The following is a 26,054-nucleotide window of genomic DNA, read 5'->3' on the forward strand; positions in this document are numbered from 1 at the left end:
TTTTCCCTCTTCTTTCTACTTGTCATAGACTGTTTCTATTAATGGAACTGTAAATAGAGTATTACTGGTGTCTGAGGTGAGTGGAACAGCCTGTAGATCTATTAGAATCTGACTGCACGTTTTCCTAGGTCACAGGTGAACCATAAAACGCCATCGCTGTAACGACGATACTGTAGAGGGTATGGGGAAAGGAGGAAGGAGGAGAGGGAGATCGCTTATGAAGACTATAGGCGCTGCATCAGCGGAACAAATATGCATAAACATGAAAGCGGGCGTGCGGGTCGCAGCTTATCTGGTCGGCATCGCGATGACAATGCCCGGCCTGCCTCGCGAGCTGCATGCCGGCGCCGTGGGAAGGTTAAGCCCGGCTGAATTCTTCTTTCTGCAAGATACTCTAACGAGAAGAAACGACGATCCTCCTTTTCCCATGATTTTACCTTCACTACTTTAGCTCAGCTTAACAACCATTTCTATCACTTAATGATGTGGCTCTTTGAGTCGGCATCTAACGAAGTATCCCAGTAAGATCTTACATTTCTTCCGATCCTGAGCTTCTCTTTGCCCATCAGTCTGGTGGTCTAGCTCTAGGTCGTTTTTGGTAAATAGGGGCTCCAGTATAGGACTTGTTTAGACCATCTACCATCTTTTGTTCGAGCAACATGACCAGCCCATTGTCATTTCAATATATTCACTCTTTACATTATGTCGATGGCCTTCGTTGTTCGTCTTATTTCAGCTTTTCTCTTCCTGTCATTTTTCGTGTAAGGCAAAACTGATCTCTACATCCCTCTTTGAGATACTGTTAGCTTCCTAAGAATTAATTCATTTAATGTCCTTGTTTCGCAGCCTTAAGTTATTACGGGCAATACACATTGGTCAAAAAGAGATTTCTTCAGCTCAACCGACATCTTAGATTTAAAAATTGAAGAGTACCTCCTATAACCTTGCTAGCCCAATTTAATTCGTCGTAATATTTCTGGTTTTAAATCTCCTTTCATGTTTATCAGTTGAGCAAGATAAGTTTATTCTGTGACTCTTTGGAGTTGTGTACTTCCAATTGATATACTTTTCTCAGGCGGCCATTCATTGATCATTTTGTTGGTTTCATCAATGTTCATTTTAGTCCAACTTCAGATCACACTAATACAAGTTCATTAACTAATACTTGAAGTTCTTCTACTTCATTTGCAAATAGGACAATAATATCCGCACACCTCAAGTTGTTCAGTCTTTTTCCGAGGATTTGAATTGCCTTTACTATCCAATTCAAATTAGACATGGCTTTTTCTAAGACTGTTGAAAATAGTTCGCGAGATATCGAATCACATTGCTTTACACCCTCTTCAATGGGAAATCCTAATGAAAACTTTGTACACTATGGAAAGTAAGCTGATAGGGCGATAGTTCTTTATATCTTTGTTACTACCTTTCTTACATATTAGAACTATCTTGGCTTTATTCCAGTGTCTTGGTAATGTTCCACAGTGCAAACACCTGAAAATATCTCAGATAAATGCTTTATGGATTCCTCATCCGTCAGCTTTAGAACAATGACTGGAAGGTCATCACTACCTGAAGCAGTCCCTTTTTTCATATTGTCTATTGCATGTTTGACTTCTGATTGGACCATTTCGGGAATTTGGGAGACAGAAGCATCCAATTCGTCGAGGATCAAGGTATAATCATTGATTTTAATGAATAGGTTAGTATAGAAATCTTCAATATATTCAAGTATTTTTGCCTTACCTGTAATTCAGGCTTGATCTGTGTCTAATGCTATTAGCTGATTCCTTCCAATCGTAAGAATTCACTAGGCTTTCTTTAAACTAGATTTATTTTCAAGACTGGCTTTTAGCGTGTCTTCTTCATACTTCTTGATATCGTCTTTCATGCTCTTTCTCAGAGCTTCGCACAGCTCTGCGTATTCTATCTTATCTTCGTCTGTACCCACTTTCATTCTTCTCCTCTTGTCCATCAAACCTGTTGTTTTATTTGTCAGTTCCTTGTTTTGGTTTTGAGATTTACATAAGCCACCCACATCTTCAGCTGTTGTGATTAGTACCTTAGACACTTCTTCTGCTTCACAATCTTTTCATTTTATCTGAATTCTTTCTTGAAAATCCTCTTTCCGTTCTTCAAGGTTTTTGAGATTAAAAATTTTACTTTTCCGTTTAATTAGTATTAATCTTTCATATTTTGTATTAAATTCAAATCTTGCTCCTTCTAATCGATGATCACTGCTTGTCTTGAACCTGTTTAACACAGTGACACCTACACTATGTGATCAGTAGTATCCAGAAACCTGTCTGAAAATTACTTGCAAGTTCGTGGCGCCCTCCATCGCTACTACTGGAATTCAGTACGGTGTTGGCCCACTCTTAGCTTTGATGACAGCTTCCACTCTCACAGGCATACGTTCAATTAGGGGCTGGAAGATTTCTTGGAGAATAGCAGCCCATTCTTTACAGAGTGCTGCACTGAGGAGAGGTATCGATGTCGGTCGGCGGGGCCTGGCACGAAGTCGGCGTTCCAAAACATCCCAGGTCAGGACTTTGTGCACGCCAGTCCATTACAGGGATGTTATTGTCGTGTAATCATTCCGCCACAGACCGTGTATTATGAACAGGTGATCGATCGTATTGAAAGGTGCAATCGCCATCCCCGAACTGCTCTTCAACAGTGGGAAGCAAAAAGATGCTTAAAACATCATTGTAGATCTGTGCTGTGATAGTGCCACACAAAACAACAAGAGGTACAAGCTCCCTCCAAGAAAACCATGACCACACCGTAACACCACCACCTCCGAATTTTACTGTTGGACTACACACGCTGGTAGATGACATTCATCGGATATTCGCCATACGCGCACCCTACCATCGGACAGCGACATTGTGTACCGTGATTCGTCACTCCACACGACGTTACCCACTGTTCAATCGTACAATGTTTACGCTCCTTACACCAAGCGACGTGTCGTTTGGCATTTACCGGCGTGATGAGTGGCTTACGAGCAGCCGCTCGACCATGAAATCCAAGTTTCCCCATCTCCCACTTAACTGTCATAGTACTTGCAGTGGATCCTGATGTAGTTTGTAATTCCTGTGTGATGGTCTGGATAGCTGTCTGTCTATTACCCATTAAGACCTTCTTCAACTGTCGGTGGTCTCTGTCAGTAAACAGACGAAGTTGGCCTGTACGCCTTTGTGTTGTTTTCTTGTCCCTTCACGTTTCCACATCACTATCACATCCGAAACAGAGGACCTACGGATGTTTAGGAGAGTGGAAATCTTGCGTATAGGTGTATCACACAAGTGACACCCAATCACCTGACCACGTTCGAGGTCCGTGAGTTCTGCGGAGGGCCCCATTTTGCTCTCTCACGATGTCTAATGAATACTGAGGTCGCTGATATCGTGTAACTGGCAGTAGGTGGCTGCACAATGCACGTAATATGAAAAACCTATATTTTTAGGGGTGTCTGGATACTTTTGATCACGTGGGCAGTGGGCTCCCCTATACGCATTATCAACATGAGGCATAGAATACTACAAGACGGGTCATCAATCACGATGATCAATGGTCAGATGTGGAGGAGTTTCGAATCCAGTAGTTGGGCGTCGCAGGACTGCCCAATGTCGATGGCCTCGTTCGGAACTGCTATTGATCATCTGCTTGCCACTATGTATCAAAAGATTTGAATACTATACATGCTCGGCCAGAACATTGTCTGCAACTCATACACAGACGACGTAAGTCTTATAGTAAAAAATGCAAATGACATACAGACTGCACTACAAATTATAGGCAGACACGAGCTGGTGTCAGGTGTAAATATGAACGAGACAAAATGAAACATACTGAAAGTAGGACAAGGTAAGTAAACGTTAGGTGTTGAATATAGATGCAGTATAAAACACATCATTTCTGAGACCTACAGCAAAATCTTAAGGAACATACGTGCTGCAGTTCAAGCGCACAGCATGAGGAACCCGGAAGAGGTTCAGAGAGCAGGACTTACAAATGCACACATAACATATAGATTGGAATATAGGGCCCACGTTCTACCAACACACAAGGATATAGCCATGAGAATAATGTGGCACTTAGGAAAGGACGTAGGTCGTGACAATATTTTCGAGTTAAACTTGACAGTCTCTCCTAGCAGAAAATGGTGTAGACAAAGCCGCCCAATGGTTTAACAGCCCATAGACCGCTCCTGTTAACCTGAAACCACACATAAAGGAGGGGCAAATTTCAAACAATTTTTATAATACTAAGCAATTTCTAATAGAGTTTGGCTACATCTATACTAAACTTCTTGCTAAAAGTACGACAAATGTAAAAGATACCTATCAGAAATTAATAGAATATGAGAATAAAATATGATAGAACAGTAATACCCACATTACGACAGGAAAGAGATTGAGGAAACCATTGGTCACCGGAACTTACCTTCGGTTGTTAAAGTGACGTTGTGCAAAGCCGTGAATGTAAAAATACCAACCAGTTAATCAATCCACCTAACAGAGTCGCCACTGAGTGCTTAATGCAGCTTAAAGAATGCTAACATAGGTTTGTATGTGCAAAAGCAAAGTACATCTACAAAACCATTACGTAGAAGTATATATATGTAGGATGGCGCCAAACAGTACCACACCAGCAAATATTTTGCATCCAAATGCGGATGCATGCCTAACTTGAAAGGAGATGTGGTCCCTTAGCTCAAGGGACACACGACTCATTACACCTTTCCAGCAAATACCAGATGCAAGAAAGATTTTTGGCTATCTCTTACTACGCACCTCCACAACCTAGCCCTGACAAACATTATGCTATTTAAATATATATATATATATATATATATATATATATATATATATATATATATATATATACGTGGATGCGATACTATAGCCACATGTGCGACTTTTCAGAGGAGCAGACTTCCTCTCAGTTGATGATAATGCCCGTCTGCATCGTCATGCCCAAGTGGATGAATTTCTCGTAATTGGAGATATCCAAAGCATGGACTGCGGAGTTTTCGGAACCTAATCGTGTCGAACGTATCTCAGTAATACTGTGAAGAATAAAGCTGCTATCTGGACTGTTGTACACCCTGGAATCTACCAGCATCAGAGCTCAAAAACAACCTCGTCAATCGTACGCACCCCGCTTCTCAGCCAGTGACATGAAGGTGCCAGGTGTAGTCATACGTCTACTAATTTTTTGTGGCTGCGGGAATGTTTTTCAGTTTTGTTATGTGAACCATCAGTCTGAGAACTTTTTAGTTGCATTTTTTGGATACTGTTAGAGTATACCACCTTGTCATTTTTATCTCGTTTTCTTCCCCTGCCAACAACGTGTTGAGTAAAAAAGCTCCCATTTATCTGTTATGGTTAAGTTGTGGTAAATGGCATAGTTTTATGTCACAGATAAGACGGCAGTAGTCTTCGCAACAACGAGGGAGCCATATACACAAAGTGATAGCCAAAGTCTTTTTATTGTCACTGTGAACTGGAGAAACATCAGTTTCTGATTTAAGAGCGAGTTATAAAAGTGATAGACACTGCGGTGACGAGTCATGGGATACCTTCTAACGTGTCGGACCTCCTTTTTCCCGGCGTAGTACAGCAACTCGACGTGGTATAGACTCAGCAAATCACTGGAAATTCCCTGCAGAAGCAGTTAGCCACGGTGAATTTCCAGCCATCCATAATTGTGGAAGTGGTGCCGGTGCAGGACTCAGCGCACATACTGACCTCACGATTACTTGCTATAAATTTTGCAGAGGATTTATGTCGGGTGATCAGCGTGGCCAAACCATTCTCTTGAGCTGTTCAGAATGTTCTACAAACAACTGTGGGCAGGTAATATGGCGCATTGTCATCCATAAAAGCTCCATCGTTGTTTGGGAACATGGTGTCTATGAACGGCTCAAAATGGTCTCCAAATGGCCGAACATCCAGAGGACCAAGTCCACTCCATGTAAACACCGAACACTTCATTATGGAGACACCACCAGCTTGCGCAGTGCCTTGTTGACAACTTACGTCCATGGCTTTGAGGGGACTGCGCCACACTCGAACCCTACCATCAGCTCCTACGAACTGAAATCGGGAGTCGTCTGAGCAGGCCACGGTTTTCCAACTGATACGGTCACGAGGCCAGGAGAGGCACAGCAGGGGATGACGTGCTGTTAGAAAAGACACTTGCGTCGATCGTATGCTGCCATAGCTTATTATCATCAAAATTTTGCCGCACTGTCCCAATGAATACGTTTGTCGTACGTCTCACATTGATTTCACGCAGTGTTGCTTGTCTGTTAGTACTGACATCCCTAGGCAAACGTCGCTGCTCTCGGTCGTTAAATGAAGGCCATTGCGTTTTCCGTGGTGATAGGTAATGACGCACATTTAGTATTCTCAACTCACTCTTGACACTGTGGATCCCGGAATATTGAATTTGGTAACGATTTCTGAAATGTAATGTCCCATTTTTCTAGCCCCAACTACTATTTCGCGTTCACAGTTGGTTCATTCCCACCGTGACACCATAGCACGTGGCACACTTTTTCACATGAACCACACCGAGCGAGGTGGAGCAGTGATTAGCACACTGGACTCGCATTCGGGAGGACGACGGTTCAATCCCGTCTCCGGCCATCATGATTTAGGTTTTCCGTGATTTCCCTAAATCGTTTCAGGCAAATGCCGGGATGGTTCCTTTGAAAGGGCACGGCCGATTTCCTTCCCAATCCTTCCCTAACCCCAGCTTGCGCTCCGTCGCTAATGACCTGGTTGCCGACGGGACGTTAAACACTAACCACCACCACCACGTGAACCACTTCAGTCTAAATGGAAGCTCCGCCAGTGCACTGATTTTCTGTACGTGATAGTACCACCATCTGTATATGTGCATATCGCTGTCTCGTGTCTTCTGTCACCTCACTGTAAGTGTTATCCGACGTGCATAGAGAATTATCCAATAAGCCTTTTTCTGTTTATCGAAATGAAGCAGCTGGAATTCTAATCGATGAACCACTCGGCAAGTTATCGCTAACAGCAGACTGATGTGTTAAATGTCGTCATTGTCTTGCTGCAACTCGGAGTCTAAAAATATCCAATTGACGAACTTTTACCCAGTATAACCAAACTTCACAAATGTAGCTTTGAAAGCTACATTTCACATCTGTGATTTGTTGTTACTGTAAAATGAGCCCAACAGAACACCAAGATTTTGTGAGTTAATGTTGCTGATGTACATGATTCATACGAATTTAATTCTTAAAATAACTTGGCATGATGTTCCGTCATTCCACTTTGATGTTATCGAGACGGATAAACCAGAATAATGGTGCTCGCAAGTAATGACATTCGAAAATTGACATGTTGTTTTCGAGAAAACGATAATGGCATCAGATGTAAATACAGGAGCTGCTGACAATGCTATCTTGTACTGGAGTAATTACGAAATAGGGACTCATGTCTTGTTTACACTTATACTGTCGTCAGGGATCATTACGTTACAAGCGGCCACGACAGCGCCTTCTGATGGATCTACATCGCTCATCTTTGGCAAGCAGGGCTTCAAAAACTTTGACAATGTACTCGTAACTGTAAGAGAGTATTGGAGACTTCCTTCCAAAAGTTTTCACGTCCTGGAAAACTTCCTCTTCGGTATTCAGAGCAAATTTGAAAGTAATATTCTATTATTTTGATTTTTACGGACCAAATAAGTCTTGTCTTCTGGGTAACCTGTAATATGTCAGTTCAAACTACTTTAACTAACAGACTACCGTAGCCAACATACACACTAAGATTCAGTTGAATACACAGTTTAGAGCACAATGATATTAAATTATGTAGCATAAATTCTACTAAGAACACGACGTGACAGTGATCTGCAATAAAATATACAAATTAAAAAAGCGCTTTACTTTTTAACATTCCATCCTTGGTTCACTGGTGACTCTGAAAGTTTGCAGCGCTGAAGGGACGAAAGATAATTCCTATGCTATGTAAAGGACAGTACACCTAATAGGATTCTCCTATCATAATCTCTGGTTTATAACATGTGTACTCCTTAGCAATTCATTTCTATTTCATTACAGTATTCTAGTGGATAATATGTTACTAAACAGTAATAATAATGGGAGAATATCTATAATTTTTCGAAGTGTGAGTTACCATTAGCATAGATAACTACAAAATAAGAAGAAAACTTACTTATTCTCACAATAGACCGAGCACACGGAAATGTCGCTCTGAAGGTTGTAAAGACGTAACGCTGAGGAACAATAAATCCTTTAGCAGTTATGTATCAAAGACCATTCTTACACGATGTAGCAATCACTTGCTGTTTGACATACGACGTAGGAAGCATTTGCGTAAAAAGCTCTTAAGAACGTGTGTCTCCGTTATCGTTACAAAACACTGTAATTACCGAAGGCATGTCCACCTCGACTGACAGGAGCGCGTGTCCTAGACTCTGTCACCATACAAAATGTTTCAATGGTGTGTAGGTGATGAGTCTTCCCATTCCTTAGTCAGACTATCTCTCTGCGTGCTCATAGTCGACTGCGAAATAGTTCCATCGACATATTTTCAAGGGTGCGTATCTAATACATTAGATCAAGCGATGTGGCTACAGTCTGATGCAGTTGTCAACCTGCTTGTTCATTATCGGTGACTTTGTTTCACAGTTTGGTGACATATGACAAGTTTTTTGTAGTGTGTAATCAGAAATTCGATCTTCCCGAAAGCTTATGGAAGTGCTTTACGTTCATTGCAGGAGAAACATCGTGAACGAATTGAGAAATGAAGATCAGCTACATACATTGCAAACGAAACGTCTTTATTCATATTAATATCATTTATGGTTCACAGTTTTGGAAGTGACAATATTGATACTGAAGATGTACACTAAAAACCTACATCGAGTCATAACTATTTTCATGTCCCTTACTACGGTATTACAGTACGTTTTCGTGCCGTGTACGTCCATCTCACCTTCTTCCTCTTCCACCTCCGTCAACGAAAATTGTGAAAACTCAGGTTCCTGTTATGAGAATAAGGTTCTGTGTTAAATAAATAAAAAATTGTAAACGAAACTAACCTTAAGAAAAACAGCGTTAAACGAGTAAGTTTAAGAAAGCTAACTGCGTATAGGGAAGATTTTTTTTTACGAATATAGTAGCGCATAATGTGGAGTACAGTTCTTCACCATAGCACATCACCATATTGAGGTTGTACGTGTTTCATGTAATTGGTTATATGGTTGAAACTTTTGAGTAATATGGTACTCTACGATTCAATCGAAGAAGCATCTTATTATTAGATGCCAAAATTATGCAGTATGGTGACGATTCTATTGTGATATAGGTACATTGATAAAAAGTACATCATACTCTGTGACTCTTTGTCTGGCATAACAATGAACAGCTATTACGAGATGCATGTGCAGTGAAGCACTTTATTTTCATAGTCATGCAATAAAATCCACCATATAGGTATACTTCACGACTGCATAATTTTTTCTATAATTATAAATATCAAGGAACACAGACCTACTTTAATTACATTCCAGCAAACTGCACACAAAATTTTGAGACAGCTTCTTTAATCCCGAGATACGATTAGCCATTTTCGAACTGTTATCTTACGTTGTGGCTTTTGTTAGCTGAGCTTTTGCTGTCGCTCTTACAATGATTTTTTAAGACTTCAGATGCACGTATGGAGAATGTGGACACCATTTGTATAATCTAAATTATTTCTTTTGGAGATTTCCTGAAAATTTCCCGTCACAGCATACATCTGGGTCGCAGGTTCGAATCCTGCATCGGGCGTGGATGTGTGTGATGTCCTTAGGTTAGTTAGGTTTAAGTAGTTCTAAGTTCTAGGGGACTGATGACCTCACATGTTAAGTCCCATAGTGCTCAGAGCCATTTGAACAATTTTTTTCTTCACCTTGTTCATGAATCAAGCAGCAAAAGAAAATTTTCTTTTCCCACATATGTCTTCAGTACGTGGGTAAGAAGAAGCATGTTTAATGCTGTTGTGAGTTTGCAGGATTTTAAGAATTTATGTTAACGTTTTTGTATTTTCGTGCACACTCATCAGTACACGTTTTTACACTCAGAACAGCTGCGCCACTGGTCTTTCATTCGCACGTTCATAATACATCTGTCGCTAGAATTACGTTGGAATGAAAAAAGTATCGGCAGCGAGATACGAACCAAAGAATTCGAGCTTAGGAAACTAAGCACTTACTCGCTCTGCCGCGATCTCGGGGAGTACTAGCGACCATAAAAAGTACATAACTAAGCCTGAAATGTTCGAACTTGGTTTTCTGGAGAACTTGTGTCTTCCTGCTGACACATGAAGTCCTAGTTGTACTCTACACAGCCTGTCAATATGAATCAAATCGGTTTATATGGTCCCCTTTTCAGCTTTGTTGCCAGATTTCTGTGGAAGCGGGTAATCTGAGGTGAATACACAATCCTCTGCGATACTAGCACACACTCTATAACGTCAGGATCCAAAATGCAAGTAAAAGCGGAAGAAATTGGTCTGCTTCCCGAATTCAGATGCTTTCCGCAAGCTATTGTTTCAAAAATGGTTCAAATGGCTCTGAGCACTATGGGACTTAATTTCTGAGGTCATCAGTCCCCTAGAACTTAGAACTACTTAAACCTAACTAACCTAAGGACATTACACGCATCCATGCCCGAGGCAGGACTCGAACTTGCGACCGTAGCGGTCTCGCGGTTCCAGACCGAAGCGCCTAGAACTGCTCGGCCACTCGGGGCGGCAGCTATTGTTTCACTCTGACGTGTATGACTATTTGTATCAGCTACGTCACTTATAGACTTCCCCTCTCTTATAGACTTCCGTTCTCTTGCAACCACTTGAACACTTGACACACAAAGTTTAAGTTTGGAAGGAAATTACTCATATAATGCAGCATAGTTTTATTTAAAACCAAATGTCGTGAATCCATTTTTTCCTCAAGTTTAAACTTCTGTCCTACAGACTTTCCAGCTTAAACAAGTTGCTTTGGAGCTTACTTTAAGAATACATGGCGGTCATCATCACTTGTGCTTACCTGTAGTCAGTCCTCCAGTACTATGTTTGAACGATATGCCTCTCACATTAAGGGTTAACCTATTCCTCCTCTCACTTAGCTGAAATCATAGGTTAAACAATTTAACCCATCCACCAGGTACAAGAAGTGCCACACAGAAGAGCTCACGTCTCGTAAGTTTAAAATGATGGAAACCTTCATAAAACTTAATTTTACGTAAGTTTAAAATTGGCGAAAATTTCGAAATGTACTCACACATATCTCAAAATTGACTCTGTCATTTTAGAAACTTCACAACTCCATAAATGCATATTTTAAGGAAATATAAAAATCTGTTTTAAAAGAAAGTTCAACAAATATCTTGAGCAAATACCAAAAGTTGTTTTGTCCTTCTTAAGGATTACAGTGTGGTGAATAATATAACATACAATATAATTTCATGCTCCTAGAAGACCTAGCCAAAATAGTGATCAAAGTGTGTGCCGCTGCTTCTTTCCAAAAATTAACTTAAATTCTGGTAAAAATTTATCACTCAATAGTGCTATTCTAATCGACTTAATAATAATTTTACTTTCAAAAGCTGTAAAACATACGAAAACTGCATTATACAACAAACTTACAAAAATCTATTACATCTTCTTCAGATCAGCATGTTTAGCTTTAGTGATTGGCGGCTGTCTGTAGTACGCCCTTGTTTGCGATAAATACACATTTCGCTTTCCAGCACCCCTCAGGATGAACGTATGTTTCACTGGTATACTGTGTAGTGGTGAGGCAACTACTGGCCCTGGATGCCGAGATGAGTACTGGAATTGCCTTTAAGTTTATTTATCGAAGAATTACACTGGTCTCTTGAAACATATTCGCGTTCCAGAGTATTTACTAACTTTCTATATAGAGGATAGCACCAATTCTTCACGTTAACTACATCTTCAACGCCGACCATAGTTTCCATGAAATTTCCAGGGAGTCTTGACTTCACTATTATCTCACATACTTCCCCTGGAACGTAAATTTGGTCGTGCTTTGAAAAAGTCCTCTTCACAAGCCCAACATCACGCACACTGTGTAGAAAAAATGTCCCTTCACGGAACAGAAGTGCTGTATTTTATGAAAAAGCTCTGTTTATACAAGAACCATTAAAAACATTACCATGGTTTTCTTTCTGCTTTGATCACCACAGTTATCACTAAAGAGGTGCAGTCCCTTCACATCCTTTGGAATGCAATTTTCTAAGTAATGCAGAAGAAAAGAAGTCACTTCATTTGGTCTTTTGTTACTCTGCGTTTAATCATAGAACTAAAAATGATATTCTCCAGATTTTGCAATATGCATTGCAAGAACGTCGTGGGTTAACTGTCGAAGATACAACAACTGCTGCACCTGAATATTAGACAGTGAAATATTCGGCATGTTGTCACAAGTTGAAATAGCCATATCCATCCTTCCTTTACGCAGATTCGTTGAAGCTTGAAGAGAAGTGTAAAATTGTTTAGCTCTTTTTCTGTGAAACATTAATTCTGCCTCAGCTACCTTCTTTGCACTGATGTGTAATGTCTGCGTCAGGATTTTTTTACCTGAAATATCTAAAACATGATTTTTTTACGTTTTACTTTGCATCAAGGTAATTTTTCATCTTGGAGGAATAGTGAATCTGTTTTCTTGGAAAAGACTAAGTATCTTGATGAATGAGCATTTTAATTTCGAAAGGCTATGAATTTTCTGTGGTGATTTTTTCTCTTAAATCAACTGGCTATCAACAATGCTCTTAGGTGATGGAGTCTTCTGTCACCCTTAAGAACATGCTGACCTATAAATGCCTTCTGGCAGACCTCCTTCCTTTCACCATTGAGTATGATAAAGTACTTAAATCTGTGACTACTCTTAATGAATCACACATTTTTAGACGGACGAGGTCGTTGAACATTGTTACAGGCGGTGAAACTTTCTAAGTATACATCCTGTTCGTCTTTTCTCTTTAAATTATGAACTCTAACTAACAAAGATGTCTAATGAAATATATCAACATCAGCAAAACACACTTTCTTAGAATTGCATTTTCACCTGTTTTTCTTTCCGAAATTGTCTTTCTCGCATAGTTTGTGTTCACTTCCTTGAACACGTGCTCTTTTAACTACCTAGCTCCGGGATTCAGTTTCATTCCCCACACGCCTCTTTCATTTTGTGAGCTTTTCCATTACAATAGAACTTTAAAATGAAACTAATACCTACCTGCAACTTGTAATCACGTAAGATAACCGAGACAACCAACTGTTCAACAATGAAATCGTATTGCTGGAATAAAAAATGAGGTCGGGACACGGGTGCTGGCTCACATTAACTCCTTCTCAAGGCTTTTTTGGATTATGAAAACATAAAATTACACCCGTACACCAGGTCAGCCATCTAGGATCGCCATCTTTGCTTATAACGTCAGAGAGCCGGTAATACTATGTAAAGATCACCATCTTGAATCCCCATCTTAAAATTTTGAACTTCACATCTACGTGACAGTGTCCCATCTGGGATTTTTGAATTCCCCAATAATTTATTCTTACAACAACAGCCCAAAATCTAGTAAGTGTTCTTTAGAAATCGTAAAACGGCCAAAATCTACAGTGAATCTTGAGGTAAGTGCGAAGATAGTGATTGTGGTGGTCAGCTGTTAGTAATCACGAATATAGATTCCATTCGTAACCCGCAGCTGAAGTTCGAGAAGAACATTTTCGTCGCATTCCATTTTAAGAGCAGGTCAAGATCAATTTATGCTATAGGCAGAAATCACATTCCCATACTTTTTTATATTATTATGAATTTCAAGTATAAGACAATCTAATACGACTATCAAACTGACTATATTTCTGTTTGCTTCCGTAGGGAAGATGTATCGCGCTTCTTTGATAGTGCACGAAGAGTATATTTAGTTAGCTTTGCCTATCATCTTAATACTAAATGCGGTGTTGTTAAACATATTCTATCATTGAGACTTTTAGTAAACTGTTTTTCTGTTCAATAGTTGTTACAGGGGGAGTACGTAGAGGAGAATACTGATAATGTCTGAGCAACAATTCTCGAAGTCCGCACAGTGAAAGATGTTTCCGTAGGAGTTGCTGCATTCTCAACTGAAATAGTTACAGAAAGCATTGCTCCAGGTGAATCTTTATGTTTTCGTCTTTATGAGCAAATTTGCACGTGCGGTCTCGTTTATCCTGTATAATCTCCTAACGCCCCTTGTCCTCGGTATTTACTTAATGCTTTTTGTTAATTGTTCTACTGTTAGCAAAACTATTGATGTTGCTACATTCACTACGAAGAGATGCCGTTTGTTTTCCCTCTGTTTGTATAGTTTTACTGAAAGTTAAAGCTTGCCAAGAGACTATAATACAGTTCGATCTATAATCCCCTATTAAACAGGCATCGTTTATGTTTTCTGAGTTAATCGCGGCCGCCCTGGCGCTGATACAGGCCGCGCAGCCCTCTCGCTCTGTGTCGTTTGCCCCCCCTCCCCCCCCTCTCGCCGTCTCTCTTGACATTATTAGCACGATCATTAACAACTGCTAGCTTGCCCTGACGTGTAATGTCGTAATTGAACACTGTTTTCGGTGTTCAGCTAGGGAGATAGCGCCTACGGAACCCGCTAAATTGGTAATTGGAGGACGGCGAACAATGCAAGCCAACAGACCGTCTTAATTAATACGCACTAATTTAACTTTATCGTCGTTCCATAGAAATATTTGTCTCATCATTCAGGATTATATCAGTGGCTCAGCAGGTTAAGTGGGAAAAGCGGATACTGTCATACAGAGTAAACAATAGTGAATTTTATTGGTTTGGAGCGCTTTCACATACCTGAAATATTGTCTTTGTCAATACAAAATTTTGTTCGCTTCAAGCGTTTGACCAAATTAACTTATATAACTTTATTTTATTGGTTTGGAGCGCTTTCAGATGCTTGAAATATTGTTTTTATCATCAGACACTTTTGTTCGCTTGAAGCGTTTCACAAGAATAACTTTTATAACTTCACACTGACCTTCGTTTGTATGAAAAACGATTTTAAGACAATCGCGAGACGGTAAATTATTCTATAAAAACAGTGGAAGTCTTCGAAGTCCACTACTTCATTTCAGTCAATATTTTAGTGAAATGAGAAGCTTTTGGTAGTCTTCTCTGCACGCCTAACTTAGTCAGTGAACACTGTTGGCTCTAAATGGGTCTTTTTAATTGCATAATTAAAATCGAACAACAGGATACTACATGATTACATTAGCGATCATTAAACTTGAATAACTTACTGAATGTGAGAATGGAATATAACAACGAAACGGAATGTTTCCGACCCGAATTTTCATTCAAGGAATATCTCAAAACATACCTCGAATGTAAAAAAGGCGATATAAATGTGCAGTGCGACAATATTGATTATTATTACGTAATCTCTGTCTGCAATGTCGTTTCAAAATTATAAAGCACTTTATTCCAGACAGTTACCCAAATGTTGAATTTGTAAATGCTCATCTTCAGTTAGTGTTATTAGACTACATATTAGGATGTACCGGTACACGAATAACAGTACTATGATATGTATGATGAAATCGAAAGCCACTGGAAAGAAGTTTGCTTAATATTCAAGGTTAATTCCAGAGGTTCGTTAGAGATTAATGATGTAACTGCAATGTATTTTGTTTCCTCAGTTACCTTAGGTTCTACGAAAATAGTTCCACAACAGTAATAGAAGCGGCAATATATACCACCATCAAAACATACAGAGTAAAACAAGAACCACGAGGTGCAAATGTACTTTGGCGACACAGCTATCGCTGTGGGAACAGCTCAGCATCGCTTTGCTGTGCCACTCTTCCATATCATTCACTGAAGCCTTTTATGTTGTGCATATTCCTCAGTTCTTCATCTGTACACCGATCTACTACCGCTGTCTATTCCTGTTGTATCGCTAACACGACTGGATAAATTGCTCTGAGACACAAGCAAGGAGTACTGAATGCGAGGATCAGGGGATGAGTGAAGTCGACAGTACTGTTTTCAACGCAATATCTACCTTTGTGAATGGAGTAAATTTGTTTCCCAAGACGAGACAATGTTCGTACCCACTTCACTGGCGCTATTGAGAAGACTTTTTGGTGCAACAGATATACAAATTTATATGGGGGTAAAAATATCACTGGAAATGAATTTGCTCTGAAACGAGTCGCCATATATCAAGGGGTCTATTACACCTTAATACTTAGACACTATCGCTAAAACAATTTCGAAAACTTTGCCTATGGAATTCACGTTCGCAATATAGTACCGTATTATATAATGAAGAATATTTCTCCCTGGGATGCATTACACAGTGTTAGATATGTTAAGCTGTTTTCAAGCGTATTTTCAATACAATAGTGGCAGTGGAGGTCTAACTGGGAGAACGCTAGACTCAAGCCCTAGAGGTCCTGTGTTCAATCTCGGGCAGGAGTGGGGACTTTTTCTAGTTCCAGTCGCTCCAGTATGGTCCCATGTACACTCGGCTTGCTATCAAATGAGTAGCCCAGGGGTAAAAAGCGACCGGTGTGTTGTTCCCACCCCCATCTCACCCTCCTCCCTCCCCCGCTCCTCACCATCCCTCCGCTGCGAAGAAATGCTGCAACTCTACCTGCAGCCAGGCCAATAGCACGGTTATGGGCTAGAACCACATACTTGACCATTACCTCATTAATTAAAAGTATATTAACTAAACTGCAGTGCACGTACTATGAGGAACAGTAAAGTGAAAACAGAACATCCGCCACAATGGGATCAAGGAATAGTGGCATTAAAAGATAATCATCACATGCATTAAGACATTTATCCCACTGGATGACGAGATGATCAATTCCTCTTTCTTAGAACGTGGTCGTCCGCTGACGAATGAAGAGCCGCACCCACTCTTGCACTTCCTCGTCTGACTGAAAATGACGTACACGTGTGTCTTTCCTCAGCTCACCAAAGATGTGAAAATTACAGGATGAAAGATCCCGACTGTACATAGGATGCTGCGGTGTTTCCCGACGAAATGGCTGAACAGCAGCCTTCGTTCGACTGCCTATGTGGGGGTGGGCGTCATCGTGCAACAAGATGATTCCGTCCACCAACATTCGGACAGCCCAAAAGGGAAACAGCAAAGGCAGCTGTGGAAACATCCTACACCTCCCACGCCAAAGAAATCCAAAGCTGTTCCCGTCATGTCGACCTTCCTCTTGGACTACAGAAGCCCTCTGCTCGTCTATTTCGCCGAGCTGAGAATCAGAATCAATGCTCAGCTGTATGAAAACACTTTGAAAAATCTGCGACCAGCCATGTCGCACTGTGAAACTTTTTTGCTTTGAAACGCTGTTGCTTATCTGAAACGTGGCACTTATCTGTTCTCATTTGCTTTCTTTTTAAATTGAAATGCAGTTACTTCTTCTAAATTAACATTATTAATTTCGAGAACATCCACTTGAAGCTCACTACTTTGCCTTATTTTTTAGCACTTTGTACTGACACACTAGCTTCATGACAGTCTCTGGAAACTCATTTATTTCACTTATTTCTTTCTTTCAATATACTGACCAACTATGTCCTAGCCCCGCAAAGATTACTAAGTGCCTTTCATTTATTAATGGCGCATCATTATATTACAAAGAAGACAATTTAGCCTTATCTCCTTCAAATAATTATTCATTTGAACCTACTTTTCTCATAAATTATTGATTCCTAAGGTTTGCATTTCTTTAAGCCTCTTCAATACTTCTGAGGTCCCCCAAGAGAGTCTTGCTGTCATTAATTTAATTTCTTCTCTAAGTGCTTCTTTATTCCTTGGCTGGCTTGATTAATATAAGTTACGTTTTCTTTGGTTTGGGTGTCCTTTTCTTGACTCAGCTCCACGAGAAACCTCGTTGTATCATCTTTATTATCAATAACATCAGCCGTTGTACCTTCATTGGACAGTTAGTCACCACTGTCGACATATACAGTGTCAGCCGATTCTGTGCATGAGTTGCTCTTGGTTCACTCAGATTAGACGTATGCGCTGCAGAGTGTACCTGAGCAATGTGCACATGATAAGTGACTTCTTTTTACCTCTGCCCTGTTCTGTATTTATTACGACATTTTGAGTTGACGAACTATCATAAAAAATTATAGCACATTTGAGTTTGGTACTTCTGAAACATTTTGTTTTGACTAACTATCCTCAAGTAATTCTGACGTGCTTAATTCTAACATTTGTGCCTGTGAATATGACGAAATTTTGTCCTCATCATTTACTCAGGTAGCAGAATAACGTATCTGCTTGGCCCTCTGTACAACAACTTTTTTGCTGTCACCCGTGTTTTAAATGTTACTGATTTCTTATCGCAAAACTAAACTTCAACTTAAATCTAATTACTACTTTTTCTTTGTACATGACTGCACTAACATTGCAGTGGGTTCTACAGTTCAGTGGACTGTGCTTCCGTGGATCTGTGCCATGTTTCAGCTGTGCCTTTTAAGTGATAAGATTTTGTTACGTTAAGGTGTTTTATGAAGCAAGGCCAAGTGGACTCTCGTTTTCCAGTATCCATCTCATGCTCTGCTAGTGTCGTTTTCCTGTTGCGATGCCTTCTCGGCCCGTGCCACTGTGGCCCTCAACCGCGCCGAAGAAGCTGCCGTTACAGACGTCGTATTGAAGTCTCGCAGTCTTCTGCTCTTGATGTCAGTCTCTTATTTGACATCTCACTTCCAAGCTCTTTGTATGACACACCTTACCTGCTGTTACAACAACATGAACCGTCACTCATTGTCACAGAACGCTCTGTAATCTTTCAAGTCACTCTCACAGTTTTCTCTATCGTTCACTCTTACCTGTCTTACACTGTGCTCTTTACGACTACTAGTGTCACTGTATATCCAATCCTTCACACTGTTCTTATAGACTGTTACTGTAATATACACCATTCGATTCAGCTATTCACAGATGCAACCTAAGTCAGTCCATATTCATCCCCCACAAGGGATGCCATATACCACACTCTTCTTGTGTTCTCTGTACTTGTGAACAGTTTAACGATCACTGAGAGTCACTCACTCCCAAGTTGCTACATTTAACATTGCTGATACGTCAACTTCACTGTACGGTCCACGTGACTCACTGCCGAGGCACCTAAGACCAGCCAATCAACTAATTAACTTTTTTAGCCATAATCAGCTCCAGCAAATTGTTTTACCATACATGTTTTTAAGCGTCATTATCGGGAGCATATTGCAGGCATTTTTGTTAAACCTTTCTTATTATCACTAACAGTATTTCTCAGCAAAACATATAATCATACCCTGACTTTTTCTAAGCTTATTTTCAACTGTTGTTGGCAGACACTGACCAAATTGGGAAAGTTAGCCACCGTTCAATCAGTATAGTAATCCCAGAACACAACCGATTTAGGATTATGGAAAGGAGCAAACCATCATGATCCATCTAAGCAAATCCCCTTTCCTCAGATACCAAAAACAGTCTGGTGTGAACAACAACCAATGTTTGAACCCACAGCTGGGTTAGAAATGATATTTCAAATCCACCGGCCAATTCTTGTCTAAAGACGAAAATAATTCCTCACTAAGTTAATGGAGGTTTTGAATGTGAAAAAATAAGTAAAATGAAGTAGGAATGCTAGCCGGTTGATGGTCATAGGGGCCGCAACAGGATTTCTTAATAATTTCTAATTTTAACCTGTCACTTCACGAACAGTTCTATATTCCATAGATAACAAATATAATTTACGAACACAGAAAAATTAAAATGATGAAAGATGTGAAAAAGTTAAACAGTAGAGCGATTTTTGTTTCTGAAGATGAGAGTATTGTTACCCCTTTGAAAGAATTAAGTTGACCGTGAATATGTGTGTAATGGAATGAATCTATCAGAGCATAAATGTCTTGTTCTGTATAGCTATGTATGTGAAGGTTAATAGTTAACAACAGGGTTTAACTGAGGTTCTTTGAATAGACAAAATAATTATTTGAGATTAATTTTAATAAATGCAGTCGACAGCACAATTTCAGCTAATTATTACTGTACAAATGGTAATGGTTGTAACACTGCTGGATGAAACCTACAAATTGTACTTTCTGTAAGTTTAGTTAGCAGACCAAGAACAGGAGCAGCTGAGAAATTACAAGCAATTTAACTTGCATTAATCATGAATCATTAAATGTGCTCTTATGGTGTCACACCAGCTAGTAGGTTATGTAAATTTTATGTCTTTCAGCCAAATTACACTGATAACGAGTAACAGATATCGTAGTCTATGGGGATCTTGAATCTGACATAGTACTTTCATGAACTGTTAAATAAGTCATTGCTTTATACATGGAATAAGAAGGAACAAAATATTCTCAGTGATAAATGGCTGATTAACAAAGGACTTCGTCCCTTGTGTGTAAATCCTAGAATGTGTTATTGCAAACTACTGTGCTTTAGGTGAAGCTTGCACTTGGAGGGAATGTTTAAATCTTAACAAAAAAATGTTTCAAATGGCTCTGAGCACTATGGGACTTAACATCTGTGGTCATCAGTCCCCTAGAACTTAGAACTACTTAAACCTAACTAACCTAAGGACATCACACACATCCATGCCCGAGGCAGGATTCGAACCTGCGACCGTAGCAGTCCTGTGGTTCCGGACTGAGCGCCTGAACCGCTAGATCACCGCGGCCGGCTAAATCTTAACACAAATATCAATTAAAAACTTTATATTAAATAACCATAAGAAAAATGATTAATGTAGGGAGATCTTTAAACTGTCACGAATTCCTTAACACACTTCTGGTAAAACTTTTGCTCTGTAGCAGACTAGAAAATATGTAAACAGTATAATTCACTGTTTACAAACCTATCTGACCTTAACATACGGTTGTAGACTATTACACTGGCACACTGCATTACATACTTTTCAAGACTTTTCATTCGCGGATTTTTATTCTAAGAAAATTACATTTAAATATTGCGTCTCTGACAAATATTAAACAAAATCATATCATTATGTAATGTAAATGTACATGTCGCGTGACTGGAGCCTCGCTGGGTGCAAGTCTTTCGACATTACGCCAGTTTGGCGGCTTCCGCCTCGATTGGGGCGACACAACACCCAGTCTCTGAATGGAGAAAATCTCCGACCCAGCCAGGAATCGTAACCAGGCCCTTAGGATTGACGTTCTGTCGCGCTGACCACTGAGCTATAATTATGTAATTAACTTTTACCATCACATGGGGTATTTGATTCAGCCAAAGGAACTTTGATTAAATTACTAACTTCACTTAACGGCCAACACAATGAAGAAAGCTAAATAATTAACTGCCTGAATAAGCACTAGCATGCTTAGAAGATCTCCACATAGATAAAAGAATAGCCATAGAAACCTAACTCAGATAATATAGCTCATGTGAATAAATTTGAGTTGACAGAACAAATACAATTTCATATGTATATTAAACAGATATCAGAATCACTAGTTCACGCCAATAGTGTAATTGTAAAACATTACTTTGCTTCAAAACAGACGAAGTATGGAGCTGCTGTGGTAGTGATGCTGCCCATGACTGGACAACCATGAGTCTTCATGTGATATGGTCTATAAACCTCTTCTTAATTTCACAGTAATAAACACAAGCATGTATTATGTGCCCCATCTCTAAGAATTCTAGCCAGTTGCATATCAGGCTCATTTGGCACAACTGATAAACATTTTCACTCTTTTTCTCAGTTGTTTCCTGCTCTAATATTAGCCACAGACTACAGTCCTTGTTCTATAATTGGCACATCCTCTACTCTCAGTTCCAGTTTTTTCATATATAAACTTAAATCTCAGGCTCTGAACAACTTCACAAATTTACAGCTTATATTAAATTATCATCAACTAGCGAGATAACAGAAAGAGCATTTCCGGCATTTATGTTCAAACTCAGAACATTTTGCATCAAATACATTAAAATACAGCACAGAAAGATACAACATTTAAGAAGAAACAATAGCCTGACAAAGTTGATAAAAGTATCATCATGTTAAATAACATATTGACAGTATAGGTGTTAATATATGCTTCTGTCGTTAGTGAGGTTTTGTGCTAATTACAGCATCAGTAAGATGTCAAACAACATGAAACTCAATGTTAAGGTCACACAGTACATGTGTCACAATATAATGATCTAATTTACAAAATATTCACAAATTTAAAGTCATTTACATGCATATTGCTCTTAAAATATTTTATTTTAAATAAATTACAAAAAGGTGTTCTCGATACATATTGATATTAACTGACACTATTTATACTTCAGAACTAACATATCTCATTTCAAAATAGTCAGTCCTACATCATGGGATATATAATATACAGAGAACGAAAAAATATACATTAAATCGACTTTTGTTAGGCAACACAAAAATTTGCTGTTTGAATTACTTGGCTGCAGTCCATAAAATGTACTCCAATACAGAATTAATTTTTGGATTGTGTTAAATTCGACTGCTAGTAAACTTTCAGCCATCTTTTACATAGATGTATTTACACAGACTGAATTTCACTTTGTAGACATTCAGCAGTTCATTAAAAAACACGAATTGAGTAGTTAAGTAAGTTTCATTCGATCTATAGTTGAGTCCTTTAAATCAATATCCTTTTTATTACAAACATCAGTATTTACCTGTAAACTGTCCTCGTGCTTGCACAAATGATAAATTTTCGTATGTAAGATTTACAAAAATGGACTTAAGGAAATATAAGTAATTATAAGTTTTACAAACAACATTATTACACAATATTTTCATATTCATGTTCAAATGTACAAGCTTTCACCTTATAAGTTTTGTAATCAATAGAACTTTTTAGGCTGTTCTAGGCACATAGTGTTTTACTTCGATGACACTAGTGATACCTATTGGTTTCCCTGATTTTAGATAACACAGGTAATAAGCAGGTGGTATATATTAGTGTAAGGCCTCTTTTGGACTTTAAATGATACGTAATACAAAGTATAAATACTTAAATTTCGATACGTCGTGAGTGACTCTGGTAGACCTTACGCACGTTTTCAGTCTCTTACATTAAACTTACTTGCCTTCAGTTTTTTTTCATGGTGTTTGATTCCGTCTTCCGCTTGTATACCCACTTCTACTCTTAACAGTTATTTCTTTTTGTCTAGTTCGAGTTCCGTGTTTGGTAGCACATCAAGGAATTATTTATCAAAATGTTAACTTTATATCCAACAACATATCTTCAGGAGTAAAGTCAACAGCTTCTTGCATTAACAAATTCAAAACATTTTCAAAATTGTGTATAAATTTTTCCCACATCTGATGATTCTGATGCCAATAAATTACGTTCAGCTAGCCCAATTCATGCAAATAGCATTTCGTGTGTTCTCTCACTGAATAGTATGCCAAAATATGTTTTACTTGCACATCATTCTGTTGTGTGTCTGTTTTTTTTATCTTTACCAAATAAATGGGACACTTTGTCAGGTAGGACAAATTTTGGTTTCCTTTTCTTTGAAAAGTAGCCAACAATTCTACTAAACACTTCTGTAGGTTTGTCTTTCCTTAATCGCTAAAACTAGAAAAATTTCCAGAAAACCACTACCACTACTAACATACAAGTGGTGTGAGCAAATTTAAGTATTACACCACATTCCCGCTTCTTGTTGGGTAACGTAGTCCCGAGGATCCCTTTCGTTTCTCCTTGCCCCTATTTAACCTTTCCGTCACTTCTCTTCTGAAACCTTCAAAATTGCATTTGCATTGCTTCAAACCATGGGACAGATCATCGATATATTCTACCTGTTCCCACTCAGAAAACTCCCCTTAGTTTGTTTTATACAAACTGTTGTCATGGCATTTTTGTTCGGCCACGAACGTAATTTCGACCACGACCAGCACGGTAATATTATTTTGTGGAGAGGGCCCAATGTTCAAACCAGTGTTGTCATCTTCCTGTAATAGTGCGACAGATACAATATTCACACGGACAAGTGATCTGTCTGTGAGAGCTTGGCAGCCGTGTCAGCACTCTTTATATTGCTTGCCTACTGTAACTTTTTTCTGTGCACGCCGGTCGCTACACTCGCTTATTGTAGCTACGTTTGCCTCTTATTATTCCGAACAGAAGATTCCTTATTTTTGTTGCCTCGTATCTTTCACTTCTGGGTCAAGAAAATCTCTCCTCACGTGTTCGGTCTGTAACGAAATCAGCCGCTAGTTTTCCTCATAATTTTCATTGATATTACGTGGTTTGAATCTTCTTCAGCGTTTTGCTGAATTCAGTGTGCAGTATCTCATCCACACATTGTATTGACACACTGCCTTTCCCTAACATTTCTCTCATTATTGTTCTGGCCATTTTAATGGTTATCCTGCTTGAATTCGTGGTTTCCAGTGGTGTTCCTCCTCGACGCTTTTCAAACATGGGGCAAAATTTTTGTGATTGGTACCTACGTAATTTTTAGAATCTTCAGGAAGGTTTTTCCAAAGGTCCTAGGCAATTTTTGGTTCTGACTACTAATCTGTACCGGTCTCCTGACCCACGCTTTTGCAGAAATGTTGCGCGGAATTTCTGCCCTTGCTGTTATTCCGGTTATAATAATTTCACGCCTTAAACAAGCTTGTTTCTGCTCCAACCAGTACCCGTTAAGAAATTGTTGTTTACACTCATCAAATTTTGTTTTCTCTGTGTTTAAACTCCGGCCCCAGTATTGTGTATCTGCTTCTGAATCACTACATTATCTTTTACTGATCAGTCATTCCTTGGGAAAAATTCTTTCTCATTTCATTAGAAATTCAACCGAGTTCCATAGAGTTTATTTCTTTTGAGGATCAAATTTCTCTTCCGCACCTAAAATATGATGCTGGACAATTCTGTCTAACATATAACTCGGGTTTTCCTTAATTTTCATTCCAATGTTCCAAATTTTACCTTCAATATCGCAAATGTTCTTGGTACATTTCTCTTCACAAGAAACAACCTGATTATTTAATTTAGCTTCAATGTCAGAAACGGCTTTTCTCAAATCTGAGATGTCCATCCTATTTTAATCAACTGTTTCAGTTTTTAGAATGCATATTTTCTCTTTCCATTTCACTTCAGTTCCCTTTCTAGGATGTTTTCCATTTCTTTCAGATAATCTATTTCTGTTTTAATATTTTGAATTTCTGTATTTAAAACTTATACCTTTTTATCAAATTTTCGATCTACTGACTTATTTTGCTACCTTGTGCTTTCATTTTTGTGCTCTATACTTTAACTTGACTGTCAGTGTTATTAATTTGTTGCTCGTTTGGCTTCCCCTGTTTATGAATTAGTTTACTTATCATTGCGTTGTGAGTAGTTATTTTGGCTGTCAAAATTTGTAGCAGATCACTCGCAATTAATTTTTGTTCTGTGTTTTTTTATGAAGCATACCTATAATTCCATTCATACTCCTGTTTTATCGACGATGGTACCTACACAACAATACTACCGTTTATGTACATGTTTATGTCTAAGTAAGTCTTTTACTGTGCGGTATCATTTATACTTACCGTCATGTAAGTACTGGCGTCATACCTGGCATTCTATTCATGATTCTGTACGTCCTTATTTTGTTCATCATGATGTGCTACTGATCTATTATCCTTGATGTTACCACATTTAAGCCACACTGTATTATTTACAAATCCCGTTATGAATTATTACTAATGCAGATATGTTCCACTGGACATTCTGTAACTATAAAAGAATCCTTTGGGTATTGTTAAATTGTTATTTAAGTTTCGGTTAACGCTATCCCATTTACTGTGTTGACATGTGACTCATAGAATAAAGCAGTCACACTATAAACTTCTTTTCCTATGTAGTAATTTATCTGGAGGATAAGAACCTATAATGGGACTCAAACTGCAGTTTCTCGAAGATGCCAAATAGTGTGCCCAAATTTTTGCAAAGAA

Source organism: Schistocerca gregaria, chromosome X, assembly GCF_023897955.1.
Source record: "Schistocerca gregaria isolate iqSchGreg1 chromosome X, iqSchGreg1.2, whole genome shotgun sequence".
NCBI lineage: Eukaryota > Metazoa > Arthropoda > Insecta > Orthoptera > Acrididae > Schistocerca > Schistocerca gregaria.